Source organism: Doryrhamphus excisus, linkage group LG8 (assembly GCF_037039965.1).
Source record: "Doryrhamphus excisus strain RoL-2023G ecotype Guam linkage group LG8, RoL_Dexc_Guam_v1.1, whole genome shotgun sequence".
NCBI lineage: Eukaryota > Metazoa > Chordata > Actinopteri > Syngnathiformes > Syngnathidae > Doryrhamphus > Doryrhamphus excisus.
In genome coordinates this window covers 14647484-14662453 of record NC_136364.1, presented here as the reverse complement: position 1 = coordinate 14662453, position 14970 = coordinate 14647484, and the positions used below count along the sequence as shown (strand labels likewise).

Genomic DNA, 14970 nt, shown 5'->3' with positions numbered 1-14970 from the left:
TACATTTGCCGAGATATTTTGGAATATTTATGGGTTCACGTCAAGATCATTCATGCTATTGACTCGCTGTGGCGACCCCTGACAGTGCCAAAGTGAAATATGAAATACTATAGGAAAAAACAAAGCAACAGGCCTCAAGGGGGTCTCTTTTCTATTATGTAATAACTGATTACATCCAAGGCCCATATAGGCCTTGCTGTAGTCCACGATCTCGGCTCGAGGTTCAAAAACTAGATCTGCGGTCATAATTGTGTTATTCATTCGATGTTACTGCAGACCTGCCAACGTGTACATGCAATGTGACTTTTGGATACCCTTGGTTGCTACACAGCTCTTCATTTTGTTGCATTTTCCTGGTTCCAGTTTCGAGTTCAGTCTTTATAGTACAGATAAATAAATAGATATGAGTTATTCAAAACAGTGTATACCATGTATACATATGATATAACCTGGAAAAGGTGAAGTGCTTGGTATTGACCGTCCAAATGTTTCAAGAACTTGTGCTTCTTGCAAACAGTCAGATAAAATGGAATCAGGGATCACGCTGACCCATGGAGCCTTTCCTTCTTATTATCTTATTATCTGCACACCAAGCACACACAGTATGTAAGATAGCATGTGACGTAAACTACACCTGCCAAGTCATGTGCTTCTCCATCACAAGCGCAAATGCGTTGTTGCCACTGTCCTGCCACAGTACCAATATAAAGTAATATCATACGTATATACAGCAAGCAGAGCAGCCCATATTATTTTATATAACATGTTCTTATCTTGGCGGCACGGCGTTATAGTGGTTAGCGCGCAGACCTCACAGCTAGGAGACCAGGGTTCAATTCCACCCTCGGGCATCTCTGTGTGGAGTTTGCGTGTTCTCCCCGTGCATGTGTGGGTTTTCACCGGGTACTCCGGTTTCCTCCCACATTCCAAAAACATGCTAGGTTAATTGGTGACTCCATGAATGTGAGTGTGAATGGTTGTTTGTCTATATGTGCCCTGTGATTGGCTGGCGACCAGTCCAGGGTGTACCCCGCCCCGCTGATTTCAGATTGATTTATAGTCCGAAGAATTCTGTATTCAGGACCTCAATCAGGTTTTCTTATATTTTGTATGCTACATCAATGCGCCCATCGGAGGCTAGGCAAGAACAGATGTGAATGGAACAATGACATCATGGATCTCATGTACTTGATCAAATGATTGCACCTGCAAATTTATTTGGCTCAATTTTTGGTTATTGACGTGAGAAACAAAGATTTTCTTCCAGGCAAGGAGGTGCCAAGCATTTGGCTGGTTAGACCTGAAGAGCCCGTCGGCACCCTAGAGGTTTTTTGGTGATGCTGGACTATATGAGGAAAAATTTGACCTCTTGTGCAAGACCAGTGCTTCTTAAATGGTGGTACGTGCTCCCCTGGGGGGGCGTGGAAAACTGTCAGCGGGGAGAGAGGCAGGAAGTACTTTCTTTTTTTTTGTTTAGCTTAGAAACTTAGTAAATCAGACACCATTGAGGGGTTGATTTAATGTTGTGAGACCCGTTTTATATAATCTTAAATTGGATGAGTTGTACATTATTTTGCAGAAAATAATTGATAACCACTCCACAAGACAAACTACCACCTGTTGGAATGTGGATCTTCTTGTAGTGTTTGGTGTAAAGATGGAAAAATTATCTCAGTTGACCAGTCAGACCCGACAGACCGCACCTCTTTGCATTCGGTATCTGATCTCTTTGCAAAGATCTATATAAGAATTATATGATATAAGAATTCTTAGACTAAGGTAAATTCTTTCCACAACAGGCTGCAGCCATTCCACAACTTATAGTCAATCAGTACAGTACCAATAAAAGTACTATATCTTGCATCGTCATGTACATTTCCGGTCATAAAAATATCAGAGCATTTATTCTGCGTGTAAACACAAAATAATTCAGAAAATGAACTAAATGCCTCTTTCTGCAAAGAGTCAAGGACAGAACCAATAGAATGTCTACAAACATCACCAGTAGGTAACTGATGACATTAATTCAGTGCAAGCACATTCAATTGTCTGTAATGAGTCAAGTGATGTCGACGATATCAGGTACAATTGAAAAGATATTATAACTTAAAATAGCATATTGTGGCGTATTTGAATCCGTGAAGAACAGGTAGGTCTTTATTAGATAGGAGCCAATTATGATTTACCAGGGAACTCACAACAGGCTTGTCAACCGATGGGGAATTGCAAGAGGTCATCCAAAAAAAGAACGCTAAAATCATCACACAGGAACTTAATAGACAAAAGGTAGGTTAGTAATATACAACACAAGCACTAATACGAGTTAAAAATAAAAAAAAACATTCAAACTCAAAGCAGCTAATTCAGTTGCAATGACACAATGACCACCTGTTTCCGCTGGAGGGGGCCCCAGCTCCTTCAATGGCCATTTCCAGCCATTGGGAAGCAATGCATGATGGGAAGTTAAAAGTAAAGTTAAAATAGTTTTTATTCTGCACTCCCATTGATGCTTGACTTGTATATTTCTTATCTACCGTTTAATCAATTCAATCAATCAATCAATCAATCAGTCGCACTGCTGTATAAGGCACAGGGTTTACGGTTCAAGAAAAAAGTACCATCTTAAATACCAGAATTTATGGTAATCTCATACCATAAATTCTGGTATTTAAGATGGTACTTTTTAAGTACCATCTTCTGGTATTTAAGATGGTACTTTTTATGTACCATCTCAAATACCAGAAAAAAGTACCATCTTAAATACCAGAATTTATGGTAATCTAATTCCATAAATTCTGGTATTTAAGTACCATCTTCTGGTATCTTCTGGTACACTTAAGATGGTACTTTTTAAGTACCATCTTAAGTATCATCTTCTGGTATTTAAGATGGTACTTTTTAAGTACCATCTTAAATATCAGAAAAAAGTACCATCTTAAATACCAGAATTTATGGTAATCTAATTCCATAAATTCCATCTTCTGGTATTTAAGATGGTACTTAAAAAGTACCATGGTTCAAGAAAAAATACCAGAAGATGGTATTCTGGTATTTAAGATGGTACTTTTTTCTGATATTTAAGATGGTACTTAAAAAGTACCATCTTAAATGTACCATCCTCTGGTATTTAAGATGGTACTTTTTAAGTACCATCTTAAATATCAGAAAAAAGTACCATCTTAAATACCAGAATTTATGGTAATCTCACACCACAAATTCTGGTGTTTAAGTACCATCTTCTGGTATTTAAGATGGTATTTTTTAAGTACCATCTTAAATACCAGAATTTATGGTAATCTCATACCATAAATTCTGGTATTTAAGATGGTATTACCATCTTAAATACCAGAATGGTAGTGCCATCTTAAATACCAGAATTTATGGCATGAGATTACCATAAATTCTGGTATTTAAGATGGTACTTTTTTCTTGAACCGTGAACTTACTAACTTTAATTATCTTACCTCTACGCTACAATATCTGCTCTTCAACCCAGCTTCACCTTGTGGGACAGTCAACCTCCATCTTTGTCAAATGGATAACGTTTGGTTGGAGGAAGAATGCTTCCAAACACACTTTGTGTCAGATCTTGTAGTTTGAGTAAAAGTCCTGTCTCCAGGATAATTAATTATCCTGGCTTTGCTGTCGGTAGTAGCAGGACATCTGGGGGCCCAAAGCAGAATTTGGCCTGGAGGCCCACGGCTTGTTAACAACATGATGTCAGCGTTTGGGGCCCACTAGTGGCCACAAAATCCCAAGATCCACGTCAGGATTTAATGATCTAAAATGCAGTTTGCAAAGCTCTCCTCTACTGTAGTAAAACAGATGCAGTTTGTATTCATTTCAAATGGTGGTGCTGGTGTACCATGTGTTGTGCTGCACGTACTCTGTCCAAGATGGCAGGCAGACAGGAGGCGTCTATTAGTACATCAGCATGTTGACACCATAATGGTGTAAAAATGTAAAATAATGTAGTGGTGATTGACAGAGGAATATTTTATTTTGAAGAGGATGCTGGGGCATTTTTTGTGTTAAAATTGAATAAATATGAAGACAAGTAATTCAATTCATTGAACATTAAATAATTATTGGAGCACGGCAGTTGAGTGGTTAGCACACAGACCTCACAGCTAAGAGACCCGAGTTCAATCCCACATTCGGCCATCTCTGTGTGGAGTTTGCATGTTCTCCCCCCGTGTATGCGTGGGTTTTTTCTGGGGACTCCGGTTTCCTCCCACATTCCAAAACCATTCATTCATTTTCTACCGCTTTTCTTCACAAGGGTCGCGGGGGTGCTGGAACCTATCCCAGCTGTCTTCATGCTAGGTTAATTGGCGACTCCAAATTGTCCATAGGTATGAATGTGAGTGTGAATGGTTGTTTGTCTATATGTGCCCTGTGATTGGCTGGCCACCAGTCCAGGGTGTATCCCACCTCTCGCCTGAAGACAGCTGGGATAGGCTCCAGCATGCCCACAACCCTCGTGAGGTTAAGTGGTCGAAAATGAATGAATAATTGTTGGAAAAATGCTGCACGGTGCATGAGTGGTTGATGCGCAGGCCACAAAGTGAATCTGTCTTGTGACTATTTTTTTTCTTCTGCACAGCTAATCGGGCCTGTTAAGTGATTATAAAGTCAAATCAGTAAAAACGACTGAAAGTTCATGAAATAAATACATCGGTTATTAAGTACATAGTTCGGTATACTTGGGTAGTACAACTACAGTAGTAGGCCTCCAGTGATGAGGGCTGATCATGGGTGAACATCCTGGTTGTCTCGTCTTTTCTGTCTGATGCCGCATTGCTTGTGGCTGTGAGACCGATGCAGGGGAATCAATCGCATTTAAATGTGGTCTCTGGTCTGTTGGGGTTGTTGCGGTCCTTTCTGCAGGCCCTTTTTTTTAATTTTCTGCCGCTGAATTCTTCAGCTTCTCTTCCCCTGACTCGTGGAGTCGGTTCAGGGAGCTTCTCAACCTTGTGTGGTCAGCAGCAAGGTCATCCCAGCGATCTGTCTTACATGTCTCGCTTGCAGACATCCTTGTCGCGCAACTGTGGACGGCCTTTGGTTGACCTCCCAGATGCCAACTCTGTGTCGAGAATGTCTTTAGGAATTCCATCATTCTCCAGACATGGCCCAAAGAATGTAGCGGTGCTGTCTGAGCAGGGTGAACAGACTTGGACGGTTAGCTTGGGACAAGACCTCGCCGTTGGTCACTATGTTTTGCCAGGAGATGCCCAGGATACAACACATTTTGGGGGGAGGAGTTAACCCTCCAAAAACGTTTTATCATTTGACATACATGCAGTCACAGGTATGAATATACCATAATATGTATTTTGCCCAGGTTGGTTAGCACGTAGACCTCACAGCTAGGAGACCAGGGTTCAATTCCACCTTCGGCCATCTCTGTGTGGAGTTTGCATGTTCTCCCCGTGCATGCGTGGGTTTTCTCCGGGTACTCCGGTTTCCTCCCACATTCCAAAAACATGCTAGGTTAATTGGCCACTCCAAATTGTCCATAGGTATGAATGTGAGTGTGAATGGTTGTTTGTCTATATGTGTCCTGTGATTGGCTGGCCACCAGTCCAGGGTGTACCCCGCCTCTCGCTCGAAGACAGCTGGGATAGGCTCCAGCACTCCCGCGACCCTCGTGAGGAAAAGCGGTAGAAAATGAATGAATGAATGTATTTTGCCCAGGTTGGTGAGCACGCAGACCTCACAGCTAGGAGACCAGGGTTCAATTCCACCCTCGGCCACCTCTGTGTTGAGTTTGCATGTTCTCCCCGTGCATGCGTGGGTTTTCTCCGGGTACTCCGGTTTCCTCCCACATTCCAAAAACATGCTAGGTTAATTGGCCACTCCAAATTGTCCATAGGTATGAATGTGAGTGTGAATGGTTGTTTGTCTATATGTGCCCTGTGATTGGCTGACCACCAGTCCAGGGTGTACCCCGCCTCTCGCTCGAAGACAGCTGGGATAGGCTCCAGCACCCCCGCGACCCTCGTGAGGATAAGCGGTAGAAAATGAGAGTCCGGGGATCCATGCAATGCAGTATGCTGCTGAGCTAACTAGTTAGCCTCCAATTTATTTACTCTAAACTGAAGAAAGGGTGTCAGTGGGGTAGAAAATGATCATTTTGATCATTATAAATATTTTCAACGACTAATCATGCCGGACTGTGTGAGAGTTGTCGCCGATGACTACTTTTGGACAAGGATCCAGAACCTTATTTGAATATACGGAGAATGAACTTCCAATGATTGCGGATGATGGGCCACATTCCAAAAAAAAGTGCAGGTTTCCTTTCATGTCTAAGGAGAGGTTGTTAGCAATGGTGGAGCTGATATACTTTTCAATATACTTTACAATTTCAAACTCGTATTCTCTCCCATATTGTTTGGTTGTCTTCAGACTGATAGTTCGTCCAAAATCCTTGCAGGCCTGAGAGAAGCAGGCCATCAGTGCCTGCAGCTCCTGCTGGGTGTCGGGTCGTTACTGCTGCATCGTTGACAAACAGCATGTCTCTGATGAGGGCCTTACCAACCTTTGTCTTGGCTCTGAGGCGGCCAAGACTGATAGATAGAGTCCCTCAGATGCTGTGCCAAAGGCATGCTCCAAGAGCATAGCAAAGCAGATTCAGAAGAACGTGTGGGCAAGGACGCAGCCTTGTGTGAAGCTGCCACGGATGTCGATGGGCTTGGAATTAATTGACATTAATCTGCACTGTTCCATTCATGTTCATGTGGAAGGATTTGATCTTCATCTGCAGTTTTAGTAGGCAGCCGATCTGTGGTCTGGTTATTATTAATATCGGGGGCGCATTCATACACAGAAGGAACGTTCATACACAGAAGGAACATGCAGTCTGCTGCTCTACTGCCCTCATTCCATTGCTGGTTCTCTTGTACATGGGTTCCTGAGGATTGGGAGAAACTGGGTCAACACTCGGCAGGCCGAGATAGCGCAGGCATTAGGCTGACTTTAAAAACTCCATACGACAGCAAAGTCAAGCAAACTTTACTCAGATCATAATCGTGTCAATGCAATCACACATCACACACACACAATTGCCTGGGGCCCTGAGATTTGCAGGGGCCCCCAAATGTCTCATAAAAGCTGGCTGTTGTTGTTTTGGCACAGTATGGAGACAACTGATGCGGGGTTACCGCAGTGCACAGAGAAGAGGTGATTGTATCAAAACAACAAAAAGCAGACGGCCAGTCCTGCACTCACGTTAGTCTCTCCACAGCTGGGTTAGCGCCGTTATCTCACGGTTTCCATGACAACAGACAATAAACACGGTTACCGTCTTTACACAGCAACCTTTATACCGTCTTTTTCGCTGTTCACTCCTGCTATGCAGCCTCTCCTCCTCCGTATCTCCGCGGTGATCTCAGATAGCTCGACGTCGCGAAGGCGTGCTCAATGCTAACAGCTGCTTCCGAGTGTAAACAATGGAAAAAGAGGCAAGCTACGAATGTAAGATGCATAACCATGGCTGCACACTTGCTTAAGGGGCCGTTATGACAAAAACAAAAACAATAAGAAAGTCAGGAATAAAGCACTATTAAACAATAAAAACACCACACAAGATGCCCTAACTAACTTTCAACCCTTCCGTTTTTTACCAGGAAACTACTTTATTTTGTCACCCTTATGCCAGTGCCTTCCTGTTTTTCTAGTATACTGTATTTTTTTATGTAATTTTAAAAAACCCTCTCTCGTTTACACAGGAATGTGTATGCTGTATGTTTGTGGAATTTTTCTTTCATTTTTTCTAATGTAGATGTATACAGTAGTCCCTCGTTTATCACAGTTAATTGGTTCCAAACCCTACCATGATAAGTGAATTTCTGCAAACTAGGATTTCTTATTTACAAATTTAGAAAGCATAGAAAAAAAGCATTGAAAACCTGTTTACAACGGTTTATAACATTATTGGAGCCCTCCAGGCATGAACTAACACCCCTACAGTCACTTTTGCATTTATATTACTCAATGTAGCAGACATTCATTCATTCATTCATTTTCTACCGCTTTTCCTCACAAGGGTCGTGGGGGGTGCTGTAGCCTATCTCAGCTGTCTTCGGGCGCGAGGTGGGGTACACCCTGGACTGGTGGCCAGCCAATCACAGGGCACATATAGACAAACAACCATTCACACTCATATTCATACCTATGGACAATTTGGAGTCGCCAATTAACTTAGCATGTTTTTTAAATGTGCGAGGAAACCGGAGTACCCGTAAAAAAACCCATGAATGCACGGGGAGAACATGCAAACCCTGGTTTGGTCCCTGTGAGGTCTGCATGCTAACCACTCGTCCGCCGTGCAGCCCTTGTAGCAGACATAATAACAGAAAATAAAATGAGGTATGGCCGCATGGTGGAGTTGTTAGCATGTTGGCCACACAGTCATAAGATCGGGATAATCTGGGTTTGAATCACCACTTGGGCATCTTTGTGTGAAATTTGCTCCCGGTACTCCGATTTCCTCCCACATGCTCAGTTAATTGGTGACTCAAAATTGTCCATAGGTATGAATGTGAGTGTGAATGGTTGTTTGTCTATATGTGCCCTGTGATTGGCTGGCCACCAGTCCAGGGTGCAGTAGCCTAGTCAGGGATGCCGCCATGAAGGAAGCAGGAAGTGAGCGTTCATTACCGTGTGGGCATGACAATTAAGAGTTTTCCTTGCCACCACAATTTGAAGGCGTAGACTTTGTTGCCCCTCACTCTCTCGCTGCCTCGCTCTCTCCCTCCCGCTCTGTTATTTTCATTCCCTCCAGCGCTGTGTGAAGAGTTGTGTGCTATGACAGAGCAAGAGGAGGCGCAATTTTCCATCTGTAAAACATGGAAAAGAGGAAAGTAAGAAAGACATCATGATGACGAGGATCGGGACTAATCAAAACCACGAGAAAGACTCACAAAGGTGCCGTCTCTGCTGTGCTGTGCAGGTCAGTACTCCGGAAAAAAACCAACAAACACTAATTTAATTTCAATTTCATGTTAAGAGCCACATTTTGCCTTTATGTAACGTGTACCGGGTTGGATCTGGCTGTGTGAAAGTACACTGGGAAACCTTACTCCCTGATGCTTTAAGAGCTGCGCTTAACAAAAGTTGACAGGTCAGGTTTTTAGCTTGTGGTACAGGGTGCTAATGAATAATCGTGTCTATTCTCAGTCAGCATCCAGCAATTTTGAATATGTACGTTTTCTTAGGTGACGTATGATGACCAATTTGGATTTTTGGTTCAAATCGACCTTTTTATGGAATTGTCCTACAGGAAAAATGTAGGCGATCACTTTTGTGATTTCAACACAGGGTTAAACACGTTTGGTTGGAGTGTGGATTATCGTTTTTACTTGCCAATATTATATACTACTACCTGCTGTGTTAATTGTGTACTCATTTTCATAATGCAGTTCCATTTTGCGGCACCTCAGTCTTAATCCCACCTCTCTTAAACCCATTAATATTATTTGATTTAGGATCACAGATTTACAGTTATTCACTGATGATATAAATGTTTGTGTGACGTAAGTGGAGGTCGACGAGGGATTTCATGAGTTCAATGGTGCTGTTTTCATTCATTCATTTTCTACCGCTTATCCTCACGAGGGTCACGGGGGGGTGCTGGAGCCTATCCCAGCTGTCTTCGCGCGAGAGGCAGGGTACACTCTGGACTGGTTGCCAGCCAATCACAGGGCACATATAGACAAACAACCATTCACACTTACATTCATACCTATGGACAATTTGGAGTCGCCAGTTAAGCTAGCATTTGGAATGTGGGAATACCAGGAGAAAACCCACGCATGCACGAGGAGAAGATGCAAAAGCCACACAGAGATGGCCGAGGTTGGGATTGAACTCGGGTCTCCTAGCTGTGAGGTCTGCGTGCTAACCACTACACCCCCGTACAGCCCTTCATGAGTTCAATGGTGCGTTTTTATTATTGAGAATTTTATAATGACCAGTCAGACGGTGTGTTCAGCTGCCCCAGTATTCCTTGCCGCTGACAACTACATGAAAGCATTGGTCCCCAAAAGGACTCATGGACTAAAATGAAACATATATTTATGATTCAGCATTCATATCCCTGCAAATGTGTGGCTTTTTGGTCAATATTTTGTTTTGTTTTTTTGTTATTATTTGCTTGAAAACCCTTCCATTTATGCTTTTTTTTTATTTACTGAAAATATGATTTTTTTTTCAGAACCAGGGAAGTTTGATACAGCCAACCTCATTGCGCATTTGAGCAGCATCACAAAAAAATGGCATGAGACCACAACATCCCTTCACTAACAAGTTCACTAACAAAAAGAGATGGCGTTGGCAGAAAACAGCAAAACCACTTTAGAGGCAAAAGGTCACAAACGGTTGAAGAGTGCAGATGAGCGAGCTGGAAGGCAGGGAAGCGACTTGCATGAGACGCTTAACTTGTTTAGTCCAAAAGGTGCCAGGCAAAGGTTGCAAACACATGAGCAACAAGTAGTACACGAGGCAGAGGAACGAAATCCATTCCAGTGTTCCAAGCATGTGTTGAATAACAGCTGCAAGCAGTCAGCTTAAGTGGAAAGGAACGTAATCAGGTGTGCAAGGTTGTCCCGCCTTCAGCCAGAAGAAGGCAGGACCACAACAAGTACAAAATAGGAAGGCAAATGTTGAACGTGACAAAATAATTCATACATGGGATGCAGCCACTATGTGTACAACAGAAGAACCAACTGCGTTCGTGGTTTCTCTCGTGTGTATAGAATCTATACACACGAGAGAAACCACGGACGCCAGCATGTACATATGAAAAACAGTCATTATTGCAAGCGATAAAAAGATATCTGAATACAACACAATTAAATACATGTATTTGTACGCTTGTGTCTTCGTTGGAATAGGTGTGTATGCTATGTCAGTTGGTTCTTCTGTTGCAGGCATGTGTTTGGCCAGCTATGTGGGGTGGGTTGAGCATGACCTGTGAACCAGGAAGTGCGGGAATCGGTGTGTGTGCTGCGCTCTGGTGGTGGAAGTGTGAAAAATAAAGTTGACTGGAAGCAGCCGTTCGCCGTGTTCTTTTTTGGTATTGAAATCCTTAAGCAAAGATTGATTTAAGCTGCTTTTGTATCGATATAAGCAGACCAAATTGGCTGGCGGGAGATGAAAAGGGCATCGTAGTAACCGGATTATCATAATAACCGGGTATCGTACTAACGGAACTAATTATATCATAAAAGACTAGAAATTTGCCGGGAAATGAAAATAGTATCGTAATAGGCAGTAATTCGTTATAACCGATATCGATATAACGAGACTTTACTGTAGTTAGATTACCCGTTACTGAAAAAAGTATTATTATGTTACTGTTGTTCTTCCCATCACTGAACCGTACACAAACTAGCCTTCATGCATTTCAGGCTGACCATAAATAAATGACACGCATTATTCATTAATTCATTCATTTTCTACCACTTTTCCTCACGAGGGTCACGCTATCCCAGCTGTCTTCGTGCAAGTGGCAGGGTACACCCTGGACTGGTGGCCAGCCAATCACACGGAAGATATAGACAAACAACCATTCACACTCACATTCATACCTAGCATGTTTTTGGAATGTGGGAGGAAACCGGAGTACCCAGCATGGGGAGAACATGCAAACTCTACACAGAGATAGCCAAGGGTGGAATTGAACCCTGGTCTCCTAGCTGTGAGGTCTGCACGCTAACCACTCGACCGCAGTGCAGCCATGACACGCATTACCATAGTAAATTGCGGGATAATGCAGAGGTAAATTGCATGTAAGTGCAAACTTCACATCTTGGCGTACCCGGTACAGAGGTGCCCCTGGGGTGCCAGCGCCAATTCCTGACAAGTACTGGAACAGCATTCAAATCCTCTCCCGCATTCGGTGCAAATTTTGAAACCTTTTCATTCTGGTTCTGCTTGATTTGTGCTTCGTGACGGGGGCTTTAAATTCCACGAGATTACAAATTACAAGTACCGAGGCAACACCGTGTCCCGTGTTTATGTAAATATTATATTTGGTGTCGGTTGCCTTGTATTTTTTTTTGGGTCCTACCACGGAGCGCCAGTTTGAGACTCAGCCGGCAGCCATGTTTTGTGAAAAGGTGGTGAACCCGTTACCTCGCCCCCACCCTGCCAACCTGAATGTCTGTGGATGTTCCCTCGCCAGGCTCACGGACGTATGAAATAAGCGGTCTGCATTCAGCGTGAGCAGCTTGGAATGGAGTTATCAAGTCTCGTTTCATGATCTGCCTCTGACCTTCCTTTTAGATTTCCTTCCTTTTCTTGCCTCCCTCTGTGGCCATGACGGGTCATCATCATGACTTCTTACAACCGTGGTACATTATCCTCAGTGTGTCTGCTGGCCTGGAGCTCATTCTATAGACTTTTAGTTCCCACGCTGCTGTTTTGGATCCTCAGTTCCAGCCTGTTCAACATGGCACACATTCAAAACCTCAAGGGGCTTTTATTCCTCTGGCAGAATCCAATTTTTTCCTGTCTGTCTGCTTTCTGCAGAGTTTAATGAGCGCAGAAACATAAAAGAAAGCTCATGGTTTGCTGTAGGCTTTTTTGTTTTTAAACCAGAGGCAAACGTGATTGAGATGTGAGAGACAGAAGCACTGACTCTGGCATAGCAACTTCAGCGTTTTTAGATGCGGGGAGGATTTTTGTGGCGACATATGGAGATAAAATCTGATCCAAAGTATTATGATGATGACACTGATGGCTGTATCTGTGTCACCTAATGATCTGTGCTTTAGTGGAATGACTGCTCTGGATCGTTTTCTTATATACCAATTTTCCTTTGGGAAAATCTACGTATCTACATTGGTTGGAACGACACTCTCTATAAGCCCATTACGTACAATCGTCACCCACTTCATAAATGTGACAGACATCTGAAGTTACACTTTCATCTTTATTATTCTGAACTGTGTGTATAATGAACTGTCCTACTGTGTTCGGTGTGTGTTGCGTCGATTGAGATATTTATGACTTCTCTGACGCTTTCTTGAGCCTCAGCCACCGTTTCCCAGGGTTAATGATGTGCGTGAATGAGTAAAGGTGAGGTTTTAGTTCCATTGTGGGAGCTGTGCAGTTGTTTGTGCACCCATTTCGCTAAGTAAGGCTCCTTTGTTCATTGGTGCTAATATTAGCATTCAAGCTAACTGTATGACCAACTATTGTTCTAATAAACGTCATATTTACTTAATTTCCTTGTCGATTTCTGTATGCAATGTGTCTTTGGCTCATCATTATGTTTATGTAATATGAGTTATGTTACTTTACTTATCATTTATTTGTCTATTTGTATTGTATGTATGTTGTTGTTCATTGGTGCTTATATTAGCATTCAAGCTAACTGTATGACCAACTATTGTTCTAATAAACGTCATATTTACTTAATTTCCTTGTTGATTTCTGTATGCAATGTGTCTTTGGCTCATCATTATGTTTATGTAATATGAGTTATGTTACTTATCATTTATTTGTCTATTTGTATTGTATGTATGTTGTTGTTCATTGGTGCTTATATTAGCATTCAAGCTAACTGTATGACCAACTATTGTTCTAATAAGCGTCATATTTACTTAATTTCCTTGTTAATTTCTGTATGTAATGTGCCTTTGGCTCATCATTTTGTTTATGTAATATGAGTTATGTTACTTTACTTATCATTTATTTGTGTATTGTATGTATGTTGTTGTTTATTGGTGCTAATATTAGCAATCAAGCTAACTGTATGACCAACTATTGTTCTCATAAACGTCATATTTACTTAATTTCCTTGTTGATTTCTGTATGTAATGTGCCTTTGGCTCATCATTTTGTTTATGTAATATGAGTTATGTTACTTTACTTATCATTTATTTGTGTATTTGTATTGTATGTATGTTGTTGTTCATTGGTGCTAATATTAGGACTTTCAATATTAGTGGCAACCTGCCAACATGTGTGAATTTGTTGTACTTGGCATGCAATTTACTCTTGAATCCTCTTGTATGCTTCACCGCTCTCCATGCATTTCAATTTGATTTGAACGTTACAATTTTGAGTCAGTCCAAGGAATTGAATATCCACCCCGAGCAAATATTTCAAGTGTTCCTGTTTGATCGCTGTGGTCTTTTTAAGCGATTCACCGATATTGGTGAATACCAATACCGATCGGTGGCTGATCGATCGGAGCATCTTTGGTTTCTGTCCTCAGTCATAAATAAACCCAGTCTAGGTTATGTCGACAACCACTTGTGTCAACATGAGTCAGCCACAGCTTAAACGGGTTCCCATTTATTTGGATGTCTTCTCATCATTTTAACTGTTACATAATAACATCAAGAAGAATTAGCTTTCTGATCCATAGTGTGTGTTAATCTGACATTTGAAAAATTGTACACAATCAGATTAACAACCAAAAGTTTCAACCGATGTAATGCTTCTTTTTTTGGTGCATGTAAACGTACTGACTAATTGATGAACTATCATCCAGTTGACCCTCTCGATGAGTGTTTGGACACGGAGTATCCCCAAGAAAACTCGAAAGATAATGAGTCCATTTAAAATTAGCCAGTTTTGCCTCAACTGACTCCCATTTCTGTCTAGCACTCTTTGCTCCCAGTTTCATTTTCGGACCCATTCATATGATAATGGAGGTCAGGAGATGAGGGGGTTCTCACGTTCAATGTGAAACTTGGCTCTTTGTTTGGCCGCGGCTCAAGCTACTGCAGCAGAGAGGCAAGAGGTGAAATTGGATTCAGCCGAAATCCCCTGTGAGTCTAGTCTTAGTCTGGACTGTGCGCGTTGGGACTGGCCAGCCCTTAATGGAGACTCGACATCAAGGGCCATCTGCACTTTTAAATTAACAATGGATTTGTACATGTACAGTAGGAAGAATCTGCTGTGATGCTTTGATTGGTCAGCTTTCAGTAAATTATTTCTTGTGTGTATAAT

General features: G+C 42.1%; 1 long non-coding RNA gene across 1 annotated transcript in view; it reads left to right on the top strand.

Moving 5' to 3' along the window:
• The first annotated feature begins 8797 nt into the window (after window positions 1-8797).
• Window positions 8798-14970, top strand: part of LOC144899663 (uncharacterized) — a 55124-nt gene continuing 48951 nt past the window's right edge. Inside the window, exon 1 of the long non-coding RNA XR_013627992.1 lies at window positions 8798-8956. This is a non-coding gene — a long non-coding RNA (uncharacterized LOC144899663). The remainder of the gene's footprint in view (window positions 8957-14970) is intronic.